The 19074-nt window shown below is 44.3% G+C and overlaps 1 long non-coding RNA gene across 2 annotated transcripts in view; it reads right to left on the reverse strand.

Annotated features, from left to right (window-relative positions):
• Positions 1 to 19074, reverse strand: part of LOC144687657 (uncharacterized) — a 109971-nt gene that overhangs the window by 8488 nt on the left and 82409 nt on the right. Inside the window, exon 3 of one of the 2 annotated variants that reach the window (XR_013578186.1) lies at positions 7294 to 7369. The exons of the other annotated variant lie outside the window; for it this stretch is intronic. This is a non-coding gene — a long non-coding RNA (uncharacterized LOC144687657). Of the gene's footprint in view, positions 1 to 7293; positions 7370 to 19074 lie in introns of those variants that run through there. 2 annotated transcript variants of the gene reach the window in all.

A 19074-nucleotide genomic window follows, 5' to 3' on the forward strand; every position in this document is an offset into this window, starting at 1 on the left:
TCGATCGCCCGCTGCCTGGACCTGTTGATGGCCAACTTGGCCAGGCCCAGGAGCAGGTTCACGAGGAGGTCTTCCTCCTTCCCGACCCCCTTCCGCACCGGGTGTCTGTAGATCAGGAGCGTGGGACTGAAGTGCAAACAAAATAGTAGCAAAAGATTTTTTAAATAACTAAAAAGGGAGTGCAGCCTAAGACATCATTTATATGCATGGTCCACGGACTCCACAAGACCGCAAAAAGGGCAAGTGTCTTGGGAGTCCGTGAACCTAAACATTCTCCTATTGTAGGGGACTGCTGCATGCAACACCCTCCAACTCAGGTCCCCGATAGAAAGATGGAGAACACCTCCGTAGAGGGCCTCCCATCGGGGGCCTCCGCCGCCGGACGGCAACAAGGCACGCCAGGGCATGTCCGGGCGGCGGACCAGGGCGAGAAAATGGAAGGTGTGCAGCAGTAGTCCATACAGAAAACCCCTCCGCACCTTGCCAAATGGCACGGAGGGCATGTCCCCGAGGCGGATCATATTATTGCGGGGCACCGGCACCCGAGGGAGGGTTCGGGGCTTGGGGCCAATGTGGAATTCCGTCCGAACAGGGGAACGTTCAGCCGGAAGATCACCGCGCACCTGGGCCACCTCGAGACCTAAAATGACATTGGGTCCGAGCACGACCGTCCTTAGGTCTTGGATGGCATCGGCTACGACCTGGACACTCACTGACGCGCGCCGCACCAACTCCTGCGGGAGCATCCAGCCCAGTCCTCCGCCACCCAGCACGTCCCCGATCCTGGTCACCCCGGCAGCCACAGCCCTCCTCTCCGCCAGCCACTGAAAGGGACGGAGGGGCGGATTCCTGAGCAGCGGCTCTCTGACGATAGCCGCTACTCCTGACGGGGGAGAGCTGCGTCGCGAGGCGACCACGTTCCAGACTTTGATCAGGTCCTGGTAAAAGACGGGAAACGCCTGGAAGGAGCCACCGAGGCCCCTCTGTTCTATAAACAGGAGCTGCACGTCAAAAAATTCTTTCGAGTTATCAACAGTCACAGATTGCAACTCTTTTGAGTACAATCACAGTTCTTGGTTTCCGGGAGTGGGACATGAACCCACAACCTTCTGATTCAAAGGCGAGGGTGCTATGGACTGAGCCACAGCTGACACCTCTGTTAAGAAGATGTAACTCTTTTCGAGTCAAAACAATTAACTAAATTAACAATAACAAGGGATAAATCAAGCATAGCCCCTAATTCAGGTCAGCTGTAAAACCAAGGACAAAGTTTAAAGGAAACTTACAAACATTAAACCAAAATGTGATGAAAAGGGTCAACAAAACACCCCAGTTCCCGCGGCGCCCACCGGTCACGGAAGGCCTCGATGGTGCCGGCAAACACCGCGTGCTCCCTCTCCAGGGACACCTGGCCACGACGTAGCCGCGGAAGAGGGACAAACAATCGGGTGGGACTCCCCCCTCGATCGCCCGCTGCCTGGACCTGTTAATGGCCAACCTGGCCAGGCCCAGGAGCAGGTTCACGAGGAGGTCCTCCTCCTTCCCGACCCCCTTCCGCACCGGGTGTCCGTAGATCAGGAGCGTGGGACTGAAGTGCAAACAAAACAGTAATAAAAGGTTTTTTAAGTAACTGAAAAGTTAAGAAGATGTATCTCTTGTAGAGTTAAAACAATTAACTAAATTAACAATAACAAGGGAGAAATCAAGCACAGCCTCTAATTCAGATCAGCTGTAAGTTAAGAAGATGTATCTCTTGTAGAGTTAAAACAATTAAGTAAGTTAACAATAACAAGGGAGAAATCAAGCACAGCCCCTAATTCAGGTCAGCTGTAAGTTAAGAAGATGTAACTCTTTCGAGTACATTCACAGTTCTTGGTTTCCGGGAGTGGGACATGAACCCACAACCTTCTGATTCAAAGGTGAGGGTGCTATGAACTGAGCCACAGCTGACACCTCTATTAAGAAGATGTAGCTGCACAGCCTGGGCATGGGTGTTAATCACTTGTACATAATGTTTACTATTATAAATAAACTCCCAAGAATGTCTCCCTGCCTATTGTTCTGATGAGCAGTGTTCGTGTCACTCCAATGTGAAATCTTGGTTCCTGCACAAGATAACGGCAGGCGTCTCAGTCCAGGGCCCCTTCCCTGTGCAGTGTGAAGCCTTCAGACCAAAGTCATGGTCCGGCCTCACACTCCCTGGACACATTACTGATGCCTGCACCTCTAATGCTTGTCATTGCTGCCAGAATGTCATGAGCAGGCATCAGAGTTCCGTCATTCTCTCTGTGTGCTCTCAGCACCTTTAAGGTGGTGCTGGCCCCCCTCTCATCAGCATCGGTGACCAGCGACGTTGTGCCCCTGAAGGGATCAGGTGCTGAAGGCAGACAAAGGATCAGATGCTTTTAAAGTTTCATGGCTGTGTCTCCATGATATGACCCCGATCACAAGCAAGCTGCCCTCAGCCAAACAGGAGTCAAACATTCACAGAGGCTATATGAAGATCTATGGAGTGTCTGCACTGCATGTCATCATCTTTCTCCTGGAATCGGGCAACTATTAGGGCCTCTGCTGCGTCTCCATCACGTGAGCCTTATCACAGAGGGTCTGTGCACTGCCATAAGCCAGACAGGAGTCAAACGTTCACCGATGCAATGTGAAGATCCATGGTGTCTCCTCACTACATGTGGTTATCATCCTCCACAAATCGAGCAGGTATGAGGCCTCCTGAGCACGCCTGTCTCATCTGGCCAGTGCGATGGCCTCATCACTGTCATCATCACCTTTGAGGACCTTCTCAGCCTCATCCCTGCTGACATACTCCTCATTGGAAGAGACGTCCTGCTCCTCCATCTCCCCATCAGCCAGCTCCTCTCTCTGTTGTGTCGCCTGCTGCGCCTTATACAACCTGGCGCTAACGATGCTTGACACCCTGTGTGGACTATATTAGACTTCATCAGACCAGTCCAGGCACTGGAACCTCATTTTCAGTATCCCAACGCTGCAACTCCCACCTTGGTGGAGCAAACCATGAGCCTCATTACACCTTCGCTCTTGTGCAGTCTGAGGCTACCTTACAGGTGCCATTAACCACGTCCTCCATGGGTTGCCCTTGTCCCTGAGGAGCCATCCATGCAGAATTCAGGGATTTGAGACCAACTGTGAATGTAGGAGTCGTGGACACTTGCTGGGAACCACGCGCAGAGCTGCAGGATGCATTTGTGGTGGTCACACACCAGCTGAACGTTCAGTAAATGGAAGCCCTTGTGGTTGACATAGTTGACCCCTTGTTGTGACAGAGACCTGAGCACTACATAAGTGCATTCAATGGCACCCTGCACCTGAGAAACCTGAGATCTGGGCAAATCCAATCACACTTGCATCCTGGCTCTCCTGGTCCCGGGTGAAATGCACAAAGTTGTGTGCCCTCATGAAGGTGGCATCCATGACCTCATGGATGCATTTGTGGGTGGAGGCTTGTGATATCCCAGAGAGGTCACCTGTGCAGCCCTGAAAGGAGCCATTGGCATAAAACTTGAGTGCCATGGTCACTTTCACGGCCATGGGCAGTGGATGCCCTCCTTGTCCCTGCATCCTGCAGTAGCTGTTAGATGTGACCGACCAGTTCCCTAGACATGCGCAGTCTACAGTGACATTGGTTCTCGGTCATCTGCAGAAATGAAAGGTGGCGTCTATAGAGCCTGGGTCTAGCTAGGCACTGACCAGCGATGGCTCTTCAGTGGCATGTGTGGGACCCCCAGCCACTCCTTCTTCCTGAGGGAGTTGCTTCCCCCTCTGCCCAGCCAGATGCCTCCGTCGGTCTTTTCTCCTTCGCCTCCGCTCTCTGTATGCCGTGAGGCAGATAGCTAGGTCACCAGACTCCATGATCCTGATACATTCCTTCTGCAGGATGAAAGAGAGAGATGTGTGGGTGAGCTTGGGTATTATGTGAACCTCTCTTGGTTAACCTGAAGGCCCCTTAATGCATCCCAGAGAGTGCTGGCCACCACTTGGATGGCCAGAGTTTAGTGCACTGCATGGCTGCCTGAGACCCCACCCACCTCTGCCCCACTCCACCTGACCAATTGGCAGCAGCTTTGCCCATTAGACTGCATGCTGTGCTCTAAGCTCAGGTACAGGCATTCTCCTAACCCCCACCTCAAGGCTACGCAATTAGCTTGAACCATGGGGGAGACTGGACAAACCTGAATGATAAATTGCAAGGTGCTGTGAGCGCCTCCACTAGAGACTGTTCCATGGCCAGCTTTAGCAAGGAGATTTTACAACATGCCCAGTCATCCAACTGTTCTGCAGTCCACTAAAACGCTCATAGAGTTTGCAGTCTATGCCCGAGGGGCAAAAGGTTCAGGAGCATTTGGCGGCACTTTCATGCCTCTGCATTGCTTGAGTGGGCAGGTAAGACCTGACTCCAAGCACGCCAATGTGGCTGCGTCTGAACTCTCAGCTGCGGAGGAATGGTCATTTTATAGAAGTGTATTCAATGGCACTTAATGTGTGGCCGCTTCCCACACCCTCTCACTTCCCCACCCCACACGTGCTAATGCACTACCTTCGACTGCCATTCCGCCCTTGCCCCTGCATCGCGCTGTCAGCCAGCCAGGTAAAAGCGACTTGCCTGTGCTCTCGCCTGAATGTGCAGCCCCTCAACCTTGAAGTCCATCAGGCCACCCTGGTGAGCGCTGTGCAACGTTACTGTGCATTCACCTCCGAGTTCTCCTCAATGTGCAGCCCGCCAAGTGCACGCCTTTTATATACTGTTGTGAAACACGTTGATGTGCTTGGGTGATCCAGTGTTGGGGGGATGATTCCGGCGAGCTGGGCTTATAATGATATGCGATGGCGGGCAATGGGGCCTGCCATTGACTGGCAGATCAGACGATTGCAAACTGGTTTCACAATGTTGAAACCTATTTTTGGCCTACTTGCCATATTGTCTGCTCATGCCACCAAACATGCCTGACACCAGCGGACACGGAGACTTCCGTCCTTTGTTTCAAACTAAAATGCGCGTTGAATGCTTTTAGGACAGTTTTGAAGTCTGCGGAGGTCTCTTCTACCCCCTGTCTCAAGAGGACATCAATGGTGACAGGTCCTATGGCATAGAGGAATGAACTAACCTGGTGCTTCTTCTCTTTGGCATGCAAACCTGATGCTGCTTGCTACCTAAGAAGTGTTTCTTCCACAACTCCCAATGTTGGCCTCTCTGTGGGCCCTTGAGGTATTTGGACGGCCGCGGAAGGGGCAGTGACTGTTCGACTGATGCTAACATCGCTACTGATTCTCGGTGTGCCTCTCACCAAGGTAAGTTTTCAGATTTTTGCTACTAACAGGTGGTCTTCCACTTTCCTTGCCGTGGGTGTTATGTCAATGGCACCAAATCATTATTAGATTGGTGTCACCACTGCTGCTACCATGTTTTGTGGGTTTGTATTGTGGCCTAATCTATACTGGGAAGGTTTCCCTCTACACATGAGTTAAGCTAGAATGATTCAGGCAGGTTACTTCAAAACTACTTTATTAGCACTATATACAAGATAGACCACTAGGTAGGTACATCTCTCTTGAGTACAGACTGTTCCATCTGCTCCACTGAATCTCTAGCACATGACTGCCGCTGTCACTGTTACATCATGATACACATCACTAACTCATTACCATAACTATTAACTTATTATAGTACAGAGACCCCCAGGGAGTTGTTGATTGGGTATTCAATGTTGGTAATGCTTTGGATGTCAAGGGGAAGTGGTTGGACTCTATCTTATGTCTCTGCCTGGCAATTGTGTGCCGCAAATGTTACTTGCTACTTATCAGCCCAAGCCTGAACGTTTTCCAAGTTTTGCTGCTTTGGGCATGAAGTGCTTCAGTTTGAGGGGCTGCAAATGGAATAGAACACTGTGTGATCATAAGGGAACATTCCCACTTGACATTCTGATAGAGGTAATGTCGTGGATGAAACAGCTGAAGATGGTTGAATCTGAGGAACTCCTGTAGTGTTGCCCTTGGGCCAAGATGATTAGCATTTAACAATTGCACCCATCTGTCCTTGTGCTGGACAGGACTCAAACCAGAGTTTTCAACCTGATCTCCATTGAATTCAATTTTGCTAGGGCTTCTTGCTGTCCCACTGGGTTAAAAGGTACCTTCTTGTGAGGGACAGTCACATCACCTCATCTCTGGAATTCAGCTCTTTTGTCCATGTTTGGACCAAGGCTGTAATAAATTTGAGAACTGAGTGGGTTCTGGCAGAACCCAAACTGAACATTGGTGAGCAGGTTATTGGTGAGTGAGTGCCACTTGATAGCACTGTTAATAACATCTTCCATCACTTTGATGATTGAGAGTAGACTAATGGGCCAGTAATTTGCTGGTTTGGATTTGTCCTGCCTTTTGTGAACAGGGCATATTCAGGCAATTTTCCACCTTGTTGGGTAGATGCCAGTTTTGTAGCTGGTCTAGAACAGCTTGGTTAGGGGCGCCAGTAGTTCTGGAGCACACGTCTTCAGTACTACTGCCGGGTTGTTGTCAGAGCCCATAGCCTTTGCTGTATCCATTGCACCGAGCTGTTTGTTGATATTATGTGCAGTGAGTGGAATTGGCTGAACACATATGCAATGGAGGGGACTTCAGTAAGAGCTTGAGATGGATCATCAACTTAGCACTTCTAGCTGAAGATGGTTGTGAATGCTTCAGACTTGACTTTAGCACTGACCTGCTGGACTCTGTCATTGTTGTGGACAGGGTTGATTGTGGCATTCCCTCCTCCTCATTAGTTGTCAGATTGTCCACCATCATTCACTAATCGAAGTAACAGGACTGCAGAGCTTTGATCTGAACATTGGTTGTGGGACTACTTAACTCTATAAATCACATGCTACTCCCCTTGTTTAGCATGCATGCAGCCTTGTGTTGTAGCTTCAGCGAGTTGGCACCTCATTTACAGATACGACTGATGTGCTCCTGGCATGACCTTCTTTCTCTTCTTTGAGCCAGGGTTGATTGCCTGCCTTGATGTAGTGGTAGAGTGAGAGATACGCTAGTTCAAGAAGTTACAGGTTATAGTGGAATACGATTCTTCCACTGCTGATGGCCCACAGCACCTCATGAATGTCAAGTTTTGAGCTGCTAGGTCTGTTCTGAATCTAACCCATTTAGCACAGTGGTAGTGCCACACAACACAACGGACTGTCAGGTTAACTCTTTGACCTTCGGTCACTCGGTATAATGTGAAGTTTGGTCAAATTTCATCTGAGTTAGCCCACTTTGTGTGTTGTCTGAAAAGGATTGTTCCAATGAAAACTTAGAATAAATCATATTTTTGAACATTTTCTTATTTTTGGATACTGATCTGTAAAATATAATTTTGAGTTAACTTTTTATATGTGGCTTCTATTTTAATATTTGGCATTTTGCCACAGCTGAAGCCTTTATCTGATTTTCAATCTGATGGGCACCAGAAGAATGCCAATGCCAAACCAACTGTTTCCAACTCGAACATTGGGATCAACACTAACTTTCAGTAAAGTTTCATTCCAGCATTATGCTGCCCTCCCGGTATGTAGCACTTTTAAATACTTCAGTATATAAAAAGGAGCTGAGAGTGCAACTTACTGCTGAAAACAAATGTTATTATGAGTAACACTGAGGGTCACCTTTGTGGCAAGGATGACTGGACCTGGGACCTGCATGCTGTAGCCCTCTGATAACAGGTAATGTCTGTGGTTTTCCTGATCCATTCATAGCTCTTGAACTATTAAGAAATGAAATGGCTTAGCAAATGTAAATTGCAATTAAATATAAAATATTAATAGCTGTCAGTACATGAGGAATGGCTCATAAGTAATACCTCCTCAAGCTTTTCCCTGGAGTGTTCCTTTAGCCGTGCTAAATTTCAACCATTTTGATATCAATACCGTCATTCCATATCATGACTTTTTTTGCATGTTGAGATGTTTGACTGTAAACCTCATAAAAACATCGATAATTTAGTCACAGTGTCACATTTTTCTTTAAAACTTAGCACTGGAATAAAATTTACAGAGTTAATTCCAACTTTTATAAAATGCACAACTTATCAAAACCTGGAGAGCACCACAATTGTGTAAATAATGCAGGTGTGACTGTGATAGTCACTACAGATTCAAAGAAGCAGGCAATTTAACATTATGTCAGTCTGCTTGGCCCATAACAACATAGTGGTTTGCTTTGGACCCTGTCACTTAACTCACAATATCACATGTTGAAATGGAATCGGAGGGTCAATCAGCAATGTTATGTATGGATTGGAACATATGGCTCTGTTCATGATGCCTTTGTATTTCCATGACATCTGACCTAACGAGGTCAATTTGACTTCCCCTTATGATATCACAAACAGAATGAATAAATCTCTCCTTAGAGAATGAAAGGAGAAATTGTTCAAGTACAACACCACTACAGTGCAAGCCCAATAATGTATGGAGCATATCTTTGATTTCTTTCATCTCCCTGAATTCTGCAAAAAAGGTACAAATTTTACCTAGTGAATATAGCTAATGTTCCTTTCTTATCATACTGTTATGATCTCCATAGAGACCAAAAACAGTTTAAAGAGAAATTCGAACTTCCACTTATTAGTTGAAAGGATGACACATCAAGGTTTCACATTTAAAAAAAAACTTGTACTGTATCAAATTACTAAAAAGCACTATTGACTAAGCACAATTTTCTTCTTGTAGGCAACTTAAACTACAGAAAGAATTAATGCCTTGTTACTCATCACACATCACACACTCCACAGTTCATGCAGCTCAGAGCAAACAGTTTTCAGTTGTTCCCAGTTTCCAAAAGGGTTGTTTCCTTTTACTTTTCCTAGTTGGTAGTTTCTAATCCCAGAGGTGAAGTTTATACTGTAGATTTCCTCCTCTACCGCAAAGCTGGGCAAATCTTCCAGCCTTTTCAACTCATCATGAATTCAACCTTGAAATTGAGCGTGAGCTCTCACCCACGTTCTGCGTGGTGAACGATACAGTCAGCATTTTCTCTGATAATGGCATAGGCCTGGCTGATTCTACTCCTTGCTCTCTACTTCTCAGTTAGCTGCAGACCCCACAAGACAAAACTGCAACAGCAACTGCCAACTGTGATATTTCTGGGTTTCTAGAGAAGTGTGTAACCTGATCTCAAAATGGTGTCCACACCCTCCTCTCCATGGCAATGGAAAGCACATTAGCCTTGTATCTAAATCAAAATGTTAATTGATTATCTTTGATCCCATCTTCCTTTCACCTCATAAGTAAAGAGATAGTTTAAAGCACAACATTTTATAACTTGATTGTTATAACACCTTCCTGGAACTTCAAGAGACTCAGGGACAGCTCATTATAGACTTAAAAGCAGTTGTCATATATTCCCCAAGTGTAAATAGGTTGCATCTCCCTCTCAAAACAAATTTGAGTCTTCCTTTGATCATTAGCAACTAAACCATGCAGGCTTATTGTCAAGGGATGTCATATGACCCCTTTCATTCACCCTAAGTTTAAAGGTACAGTCCCAAACTATAACACACTTATAAACCAAAAGATATAGTCATAAAACATAATAATCTTACAAACCTCATAATTGTAACAGTACCAACTTCATGGCAAATTTATTTATTTGTATTGCTGTAGATCTGGCACCAACTTGCTAGCAGATGCCAGGTATACTTATTCTTCTGATATCAGTGCCCCTACTGTTCTGCTGCCAGATTCATGAGGAATAGAAGTTTTAAGTGTGAATTTGTATTGTGTTGTCCCAGTGGAAAAGCTACAATGTGAATGATCTTTGGTATTTTACTGGCACAAATGCACTCCCACTGTGAACAAGGTTGAACATGTTTGGGGCTGATGGAATCAAGTCAAGCACACTGACTGGGTGCATGTGCCCTGAGTTTCAGAAGAAAGTGGACTGTTCTAAGTGGGACAACACCAAAAGAGGAAAGTGTGTTTAATTTCTGCAGTGATCTTTTTCCTGTGTGTAATTTAATTTTGAACTTTTAGTGTAACCCATTTCTATAACCCCAGTGATTTAACAGTGTAAATACTTTCAGGGCGTGGATAAATTATGAGTTCAAGCTGTTCAATTTACTAATGTACAATTGGACAGCTAGTTTCAGGAGTCTGACAGTGAGGCGAGACAGTTTCCAACTCCTTTGGTGAAATTAGCCCTCAAATGACCTTCAGTGTAATTGGAGGAAAAGTAATTGTCAGAATTGACATGTTATCTGAAACTGAATCAAGAACACTAACATGTTTCAAATCCAGCTCAACGTGGAAGTTTATGAATGGAGAATCCATTCTCACTGAAATCTTTTCCTTTCTCGATTCATTTCCAAAGGAAAAAGCTAGTGCCTGTTCAAGCAACAAGAGCAGCTAAAATTAAACAGTCAGTGGAAGTCAATTCATCACAGTGTCACTAATGTCAGCCTCAGTTAGTAACAGATATAGCAAGAAACTAGGCAATGTTATAGAAGGCAAAAAACGGTGGGAAGCGAACCATCTATTAATATTGCAGGTTTGCCTAACTAGGATGCCTGTGCCAGTTAAACAGCCATGTGGACAGTCTAGTATCCTACAGGCTCCTTCAATAAGTGAATTATTAACCCCATAGGAGATGGTGGTGTTCATTTCAAAAAAATCTTACAGCATTCTGACATTTGTATTTGTTTCTTTTCAAAAAAAAGCAGTAAAACCATTGAGTTGGAAATATTATGGAATAGTTCACTCTGGAACATATTTTCACAAAACATCACTAAAACTTTGTCTCATTCTAAACTTCACATTCTCAGTCCTATTGCTCATAGAGTCATAGAGGTCTACAGCACAGAAAAAGGCCCTTCAGCCCATCGAGTCTGCGCCAGTCAAACAAGTACCTAGCTACTCTAATCCCATTTTCCAGCACTAGGCCCAAAACCTTGTATGCCATGGCATCGCAAGTGCACATCCAAATACTTCTTAAATGTTATGAGGGTTTCTGCCTCTACCACCCTTTCAGGCAGTGAGCTCCAGATTCCCACCACTCTCTGGGTGAAAAAATTCTTCCTCCTGCCCCTTACTTTAAATCTATGCCCCCTGGTTATTGATGCTTTCACCAAGGGGAAAAGTTCCTTCCTGTATACCCTATCTATGCCCCACATAATTTTATACACCTCAATCATGTCCCCCTCAATCTCCTCTGCTCCAAGGAAAATAACCCCAGTCTATCCAATCTCTCCTCATAACTAAAACTCCCCAGCCCAGGCAACATCCTGGTAAATCTCCTCTGCGCTCTCTCTAGTGCAATCACATCCTTCCTATAATGCGGATTCCGGAACTCCGGGCAATACTCTAGCTGTGGCCTAACCAACGTTTTACACAGTTTCAGCATAATCTCCCTGCTCTTATATTCTATGTCTCGGCTAAATTAAGCAAGTATCCCATATGCCTCCTTAACCACCTTGAACATGCACACCAAGATCCCTCTGATCCTCGGTACTTCCCAGGGCCCTACCATTCATTGTGTATTCCCCAGCCTTGTTTGTCCTGCCCAAGTGCATCAACTCACACTTATCCGGATTAAATTCCATTTGCCACTGATCAGCCCGTCTATATCCTCCTATATCTAAGGCTATCCTCCTCACTGTTTACCACCCCACCAATTTTTGTGTCATCTGCAAACTTACTGATCAACCCTCCTACATTCAAGTCTAAATCATTTTTTATACCACAAACAGCAAGGAACCCAACACCGATCCCTGTGGAACCCCAGTCACAAAAACACCCCTCGACCATCCTTGACCTCGACCTCATTGCTGGGAGCAGGTGAGATGGTATTGTTCTTGAGCAGTATGGAATCACTTTGACAATAGTAAAATTATGATAAGCTAGCATTCTGCCCTAACAGCTGAGATTCTTTCATACTGAAAAGATGGTTAAAATTAAATTGGAGTCAAAATCGGTATTGACAATTTTTGCTCTGTCTTATGACTTTTTTCATGAAATAACCTCAATCTGCTTGTGTGGATCAGATCAAATTGGTGCGCCTCATTAATATGTACCTCCACTCTTGGTGTGTTTGTAGGGAAGGAAGGAACTTGCCTCTTTACTGCATCTCTCATGACCATCAAGACACCACAAAGTGCTTTACAACCAATGAAGGACTTTTGAAGTGTAGCCAATGTTGGAAACGTGGCAGCCAATTTATGCACAGCAAGCCCCCACAGATGATGATGATGAGATAAAGACCAGATAAACGCCTACTTTCTAATTAAACTAATTTAAATGTGAAAATTATGTCTGACCATTATAATTCATTAACATGCTATTCTTAACAATATAACCCATTATTTATTCCAACTTTTATTTGATTTTCAAGTTAATAATGAAAATGTGAAACGGACCCATGAAATATTTCCTTTTCCTTTGTCACGGTTTACCCTGTTAGGCAAATTGCAAATTAACTCTCTGGAGGTCTGGCATGTAGATGTAGTTAATCCTTCGTTGCATTGTGGCTGCAGCAATGCTTGCAATACCGCCATTTTTAATCAAGTTCAGGAAAATATCAGACAATACAGCAATAAATCTTTAACTACCAGACACAAGAATCTTTTGAACAAGAACAGCACATTACAGGAAGGTAGTGGGATGTGAAATGCTTTCTTGAAGTACAGTGTAGGGCAGTGAAAAAAGGACAATTCAACCCTTTCTGTGAAGGAAAAATTGCAAATGACAGTATATCATATGGAGTTTTATCCTGTAAGGGCCAAAGGTCATAGACTATGACTCCATCAATGTTCATTGCATGTTGCCGGTAGTTATCTAGAATAGAAACCTAGAACATTGAACAAAACAGCATTTTTGTTAAGCATAAAAGCATACAGCACCTAAGTTATTCAAGAAGTGTTTATTACCCCATGGTGACCCCTGGTTCATGTACAGTTGGGCACTTGATATGGGAGTTCAGTTATTGCAAGCAGAAAACTATACATTACTGGGTAAAGACATCCTTCAAAGTGCAAGATGCTCCACCAATAGCCCTGCTTTGGCTTTAAATTATTCATGAACATGGGAGCACAACAAAGTTCAGCTTTTCTTTAAAACAGTGGTCTGGTGGTTTGTTGTATTATTTTTCTATAATTTGCAATATTGTGTAGCTATGGCTCATTTATTTATACAGCAGCACACATCCATTTTCAACATAAAATGAAAAAAAGTAACACTGCCTGATTTATGGTGCCAAACTTGCTTTCGGCATGCTTTAGAAGTTTGTATTATCTCTATTAATACCAGTCACAAGGTCATTATTGCAGACAGACAGTCTTTACACAGTATAAATATTTACCTAAGAGTGACCCAACTTAGATACGTCCTCTTTATTTAATTTCAGCCGCCTTTCCTCCAGTGTCTTGGTGGTCCAGTTTTTTCCCCTCTTAAGTTTCTTGCACAGATTTTGTGTTGCTCTTCTGATTATGAAACTGCTTACTCTTTTGATTGATTGTGTTGAATATTATTTCTGTTTCATGTATACTATACATTACAATCTATTATTTTTAAGAAGTGCTGCTCCGCAAAGGTTAACTATCAATTTAATTTCCCACATAAGTGGATAATTGTTATAATGTAACGAAAATATTTCCTTGGTGGGCTAATGGATAAACTGAAAGGATATACCCTTATGCCACTGAAGAATGTTAGACTATAGAGTTGTAAAGATATTAGGCAAAGTGTATACTGTTAAAATAAGCACTTTGTGCTCATCTAAATGGACAATGGAACTTTATCCCACTTTCTGAATCTACTGTGCTAACAATTTAAGTGGGGCACAAATTGCTCATAAAAAAAACCCACTTCCTCGGCATTACGTGACAGTGGCTTTTGCAACATCTTTTAAAAATTTCTTCATTTTAGCCCAAAATCTGATCGCTAATATCAGGCTTGGGACAGAATAGCTTTAAATTGGACAGGCAAAGATATCCTGATCACAAGATTGCAATTTTCCCAAATTTCACAGACGTTAAATACATCTTGGATTTTTGCCCAAATTCGGTCCCATCTGTACGCATTGGTCACTCGGATTACTCTTTTAATAGAAGTAACTTCAGAGGTTTACCTGATTCCACCAGTTTAGTGCTTCACATTTTTTTTGCTAGCTAACTTAAAGATACATTTGTGTCAATTGGTGCTGACTTATTCAGTTGAGGTTGGCCCTGCCTCTTTTTTCTCCCCTCAAAAAGAAAAGTTTCCATTTATATAGAAGCTTTACAGCCTCAGGATATTCCAAAGCACTTTGCAGTCAATTAAGTACGTTTGAAGTGCATTCACTGTTGTAATGCAGGAAAAATGGCAGCTAATTTGGGCACACCAAGCCCTGTGAACACCAATGTGATATTATTGCCCTGTATAATGTCTTAGTGATGGCCTGCTTCTCTTGGAATACTGCCATTGGATCCTTTATGTCTACTTGTCTGTGTGTCAGCTGTAGCTCAGTTGATAGCACTCTGATGTCTTAGTCTGAAGGTTGTGGGTTCAAGTCCCATGAGACTTGAACACAGAAATCCAGGTTGACAGTCTGGTGTGGTGCTGCACTGCAGAAGGCGCTGCCTTTCAGATGGGATGTTAAACTAAGGTTTTGCAAGTGGATGTAAACGATCCCCTGGCACTATTTCAAAGAGTGGAGGAGTTATCTTTGTCCTGGCTAATATTTATCCCTCAATCAACATCACAAAGTACAGATTATTTGGTCATTATCACATTTCCAATGTGGGAGCTTCCTGTGCACAAATTGGCTGCCATGTTTCCTACATTACAACAGTGACTACATTTCAAAAGTACTTTGTTAGTTGTAAGGCAATTTGTCACATCTTGAGGTCATGAAAGGCACTTATAAAATACAAGTCCTTTTGCTTTTTGCCTGAGCGGGTAGCCAGACCCTCGGTTTAATATTTCATCTGTACGATGGCACCTTCAACAATGCAGCACACCCTCAGTATTGTACCAAAATGACAGCCTAGATTTTATGCTCAAGTCCCTGGAGTGGAACTGTGACTAGCATATCTTGTTCATCTGCTTAATAAAGTTTTCCTGTTATCTAACTGAAGAGATATTGTAGTCTAACAGCTCATTGGCTGATTTATCTTCAAGCAGGATTTTTGGATCATTTTGTTACTTAACAGCTGTCATTTTTGCCCTTCTTAACTTGAAAGTGTTACTAGTAAGTCACTTTGAAACAATGCAACCCCTTATCAATCATTGTGCAGTATGGCATTCGGGACAGGTGTCCTGAGCAACATTATACTTCCAGTATGCCAGTCAGCAAGGCCAAAAGTGTTTCTGCCAATCAGCATTTGGCTTGCATTATACAAAAATAAAACAGTTCCAAAGTTAGAAAAGCAATGAAAGTGCTGCTGGAGGCAGTTTTGGCATTTATCTGAATTATATCCTGTTTGGAAAGGAAGTGAGATTTTGATAGCAGAATACCACACGCAGAATATAATGATGATTGTCCAAATGGACTCGGGAGTTATTGGAAGCACAACAAGAGAAAGCAAGCCTCTGAATGGCCTCTTGAGTTTTATCCAATTTCAAAAGGAAGTAACATTTTAATGGTAAAATTAAAAAAATGTGCTTTCAGTCAACTGAATCAAGTGTTGGGAACAAAATTGATTCCATATATCTCATAAACTATACCCAGATGCAGCTAGACAATTACTGTGGGGTTTGCCATTTCCCTCCTCCCTTCCCATTGCATTGCTGGTGACCAGAAAAACATTTCCACATCTGACAAACAAAACACCTCCTACGTCCTTGTTGTTTGGCGGGATAGCTTTGCTACTGATTCATAGATTTATTTTCACTTGAGAGATGAACAAAGGATTGAAGAGATGGACATAATGGTTTCCATGTATCATGCATCCAACGTTAAGCAAACCAAAATACTGTTGGTAAAATATCTATTGTTCCCCCCTTTCACAGAGTTAAACCTCATTATATATTTTTTATTCTCTCACGGGATGTGAGCGCCACTGGCTGGGTCAGCATTTATTGCCCACCCCTATTTTCCCTTCAGAAAGTAGTGGTGAGCTACCTTCTTGAACCACTGCAGTCCATGTGGTATAGGTATACCCACAGTACTGTTAGGAAGGGAGTTCCAGGATTTTGATCCAGTGACAGTAAAGGAATGGTGAGTGGCTTGGAGGGGAACTTCCAGGTGGTGGTGTTTCCATCTATCTGCTGCCTTTGTCCTTCTAGATGGTAGCAGTTGTGTGTTTGGAAGGTGCTGTCTAAAGAATATTGGTGAGTTCCTGCAGTACATCTTGTAGATGGTACACACTGCTGCCACTGTGTGCCGATGGTGGACACAATGAATGTTTAAGGTGGCGAATGGGGTGCTAATAAGCAGGTTGCTTTGTCCTGGATGATGTTGAGCTTCTTGAGTGTTGGCAGAGCTGCACTCATATGGCAAGTGGAGCATATTCCATCACACTCCATTTAATGTTGAGGGAGATGATTAGATTCTCTCCCTTGTAGGAGATGGTCATTGCCTGGCACTTGTGTGGTGCAAATGTTACTTGCCACTAATTAGCCCAAGCCTGAATGTTATCCAGGATCTTACTTCATATGGGCACAGACTGTTTCGGTATCCCCACTTTTGAACTTATGAGGGAATGTCATTGATAAGACAGCTAAGGTGGTTGGGCCTAGCATACTACCCTGAGGAACTCCTGCAAGCGATGTCCTGGGACTGAGATGATTGACCTTCAACAATCACAATGATCTTCCTTTGTGCTAGGTATGACTCCAACCAATGGAGGTTTTCCCCCCTGATTCCCATTGACATCAGTATTGCTAGGGCTCCTTGATGCCACACTCAGCCTGTGGATATCCTTAAAGGAAAGACTGAAGGATGATATTCTAAAGCAAGTCTTAATGATCAGGACTTGGCTGCTCTTAGTGATGCTGATGAGAGGCATGCTGTACTTTTTAACCTGGGGAGCTGTGACTCCTTCTTTAAGAGTATGTGTTTCCAAATTAACCAGTGTCTTGGACTGTGAACCACAACAACAAATGTAATATTTCTGAGATATAATAAAACTATATTTTTGAATTTGTTCTTGGAGTGCAGGCAATCCTGAAAAAAAAAGTTTATATTTTCCATGCCTTGTTGCCCTGAGAAGGTCGTGGTTGATCATCATCTTGACTTGCTCTAGTATTTGAGATGGTGATGCTTCATATTAGGTGGAGGATTTCAAGATTTTGACCCAGGAATGATTAAGGAATGTTGAAGTCAGTCTGATATCTTTCTTGGGAGGGGAACATGATTCTCTCCCTATGACAATCCTCCTCTTGTTCTTGAGCTCGAATGAGGCATCATCTTCCGACAATTGATTTTGCTGGCTGCAGAGTGATAGTCTGCAGAGCACACAGCTATTTTTCTGTAATTAGGTGGTATAATCTGTCGCTCTGGCAAAACCAGTTTTCAGTAAGGCGGGAGATGACTGGTGCCCTTGTTGGTGCTCATAAAGTATTCTTTGTTTCATAGAAGGCTCTATCAAGTCGGAATCACAAAACATTCAACAGGAACCATGGCTGTGCTGTGTCTCCGCTCAGCAGCTTCCAGTCTTTCGCCCAACAGTTGTGTCACTTTGCCAAGTTTGAAAGATGTCATCCATTTCTTTTTCCTCTTCTACATCACTAGAACTCTCCATATCTGAATTAGAACTCGCCTAGATGGACCAGGGGGCTCATGGGTGTTTAGACTTGACACATTTTAAGATTTGATATGATAGTTGCAACAAATGTATTTCATAGTTAGTATGTTGATGGTTTGTGGATTCTTTGCTGCCTTGTCAGATGTCACTTGCTCCCTCAATGGGCTCCCAGTGCAGGGACAGGCTGAGTTTGACCAACTCCGCAAATGTGTCAGTGCTTGTGGTGAAGCTGAACACTAGGTGATGGTTTGTGATATAAAGCAGGCGATATACAGACAAAGTGAGCGTTAGTCTTTATTACGAAGGCTTTGAAAGAATATCAGGGTTGCGGATAGCTGGTGTGTATGAGCTTGTCCTGATTGGACATTTCTCAATGGTTCCTGCCTCTGGCACAAGAGGCTCATCATTCTGTGCTGCTCAGCCCCCTCCTCCACATTCTCCTCCATGGATGAGGAGTGGCAATCTACTATATATCCTCCTGTTGCAAGGCCTTCCCCCTCTGCAGTGCTAGAGTGTGCAGCAAACCACCGTTATACAAGAGAGTCTTGCTGGGGCATACTGCAGAGATCAGACTAGGCACTAAAATCTCAACTTGAGGAAGTGGCAAGCCTCTAGGGGTGTGGTTGTTGAGGGGAGGGAGTGGGGGTGGGTGGTGGTCTGATGTTAAGCTCACAGGAACAGATTGTGGTGGAGGTTTATCAGCAAGGAATGCAGAGGAGCATTGCTGCTGGTGCAAAAGAAAATGTAAAGGGCTGGGGAGACTGACTGCAAGGGCAGCACACAAGAGAGGGAGAGGCCAACACCAGCCAGTCTTTCTGAGTCCCTGTGCAGAGGAGAAGCAGCTCAGAGGGAGGAAGGACCAGGTACCAGAGGCACCACCGAAACAGCAGCAGGAGAGCCAAGAGGACCAGTCTCTGCCTGGGCAAGCTGTATATGGGGACCAGCAACAGGTGGTTGCATCAAGAATGGCCCAACCGGAGCTGAGAGCGAGCAACAGTTTCAACAAAGCCTGTGGCTCTTAAGGGAGATCATTACTGACCTGTGTGCCATGATGCAGGATGAGCTGAGACCCTTGGGACTTGGTGGAAACCCAGTGCCTGTTGCCCTCAACCATAAGCTTCTGGATCTTTTCAGGGATCCACTGGCGACATGTGCTGGGCCTCCCAGGCAGTAGATCATTTCTGTGCTAAAGAGGTGATCAATGTCCTGTTCAGAAGGCCAGTGACTATGTGTATCAACCATGACAGCCAGGCAGAGAGGGCCGTTGGCCTCAGTGCTATCACTGAATTCCCCCAGCTGCAAGGTATCATTGACTGCATGCATGTGGCCATCAAGGCTCCCAAGGACTT

This window comes from Cetorhinus maximus, chromosome 12, assembly GCF_964194155.1.
Source record: "Cetorhinus maximus chromosome 12, sCetMax3.hap1.1, whole genome shotgun sequence".
NCBI lineage: Eukaryota > Metazoa > Chordata > Chondrichthyes > Lamniformes > Cetorhinidae > Cetorhinus > Cetorhinus maximus.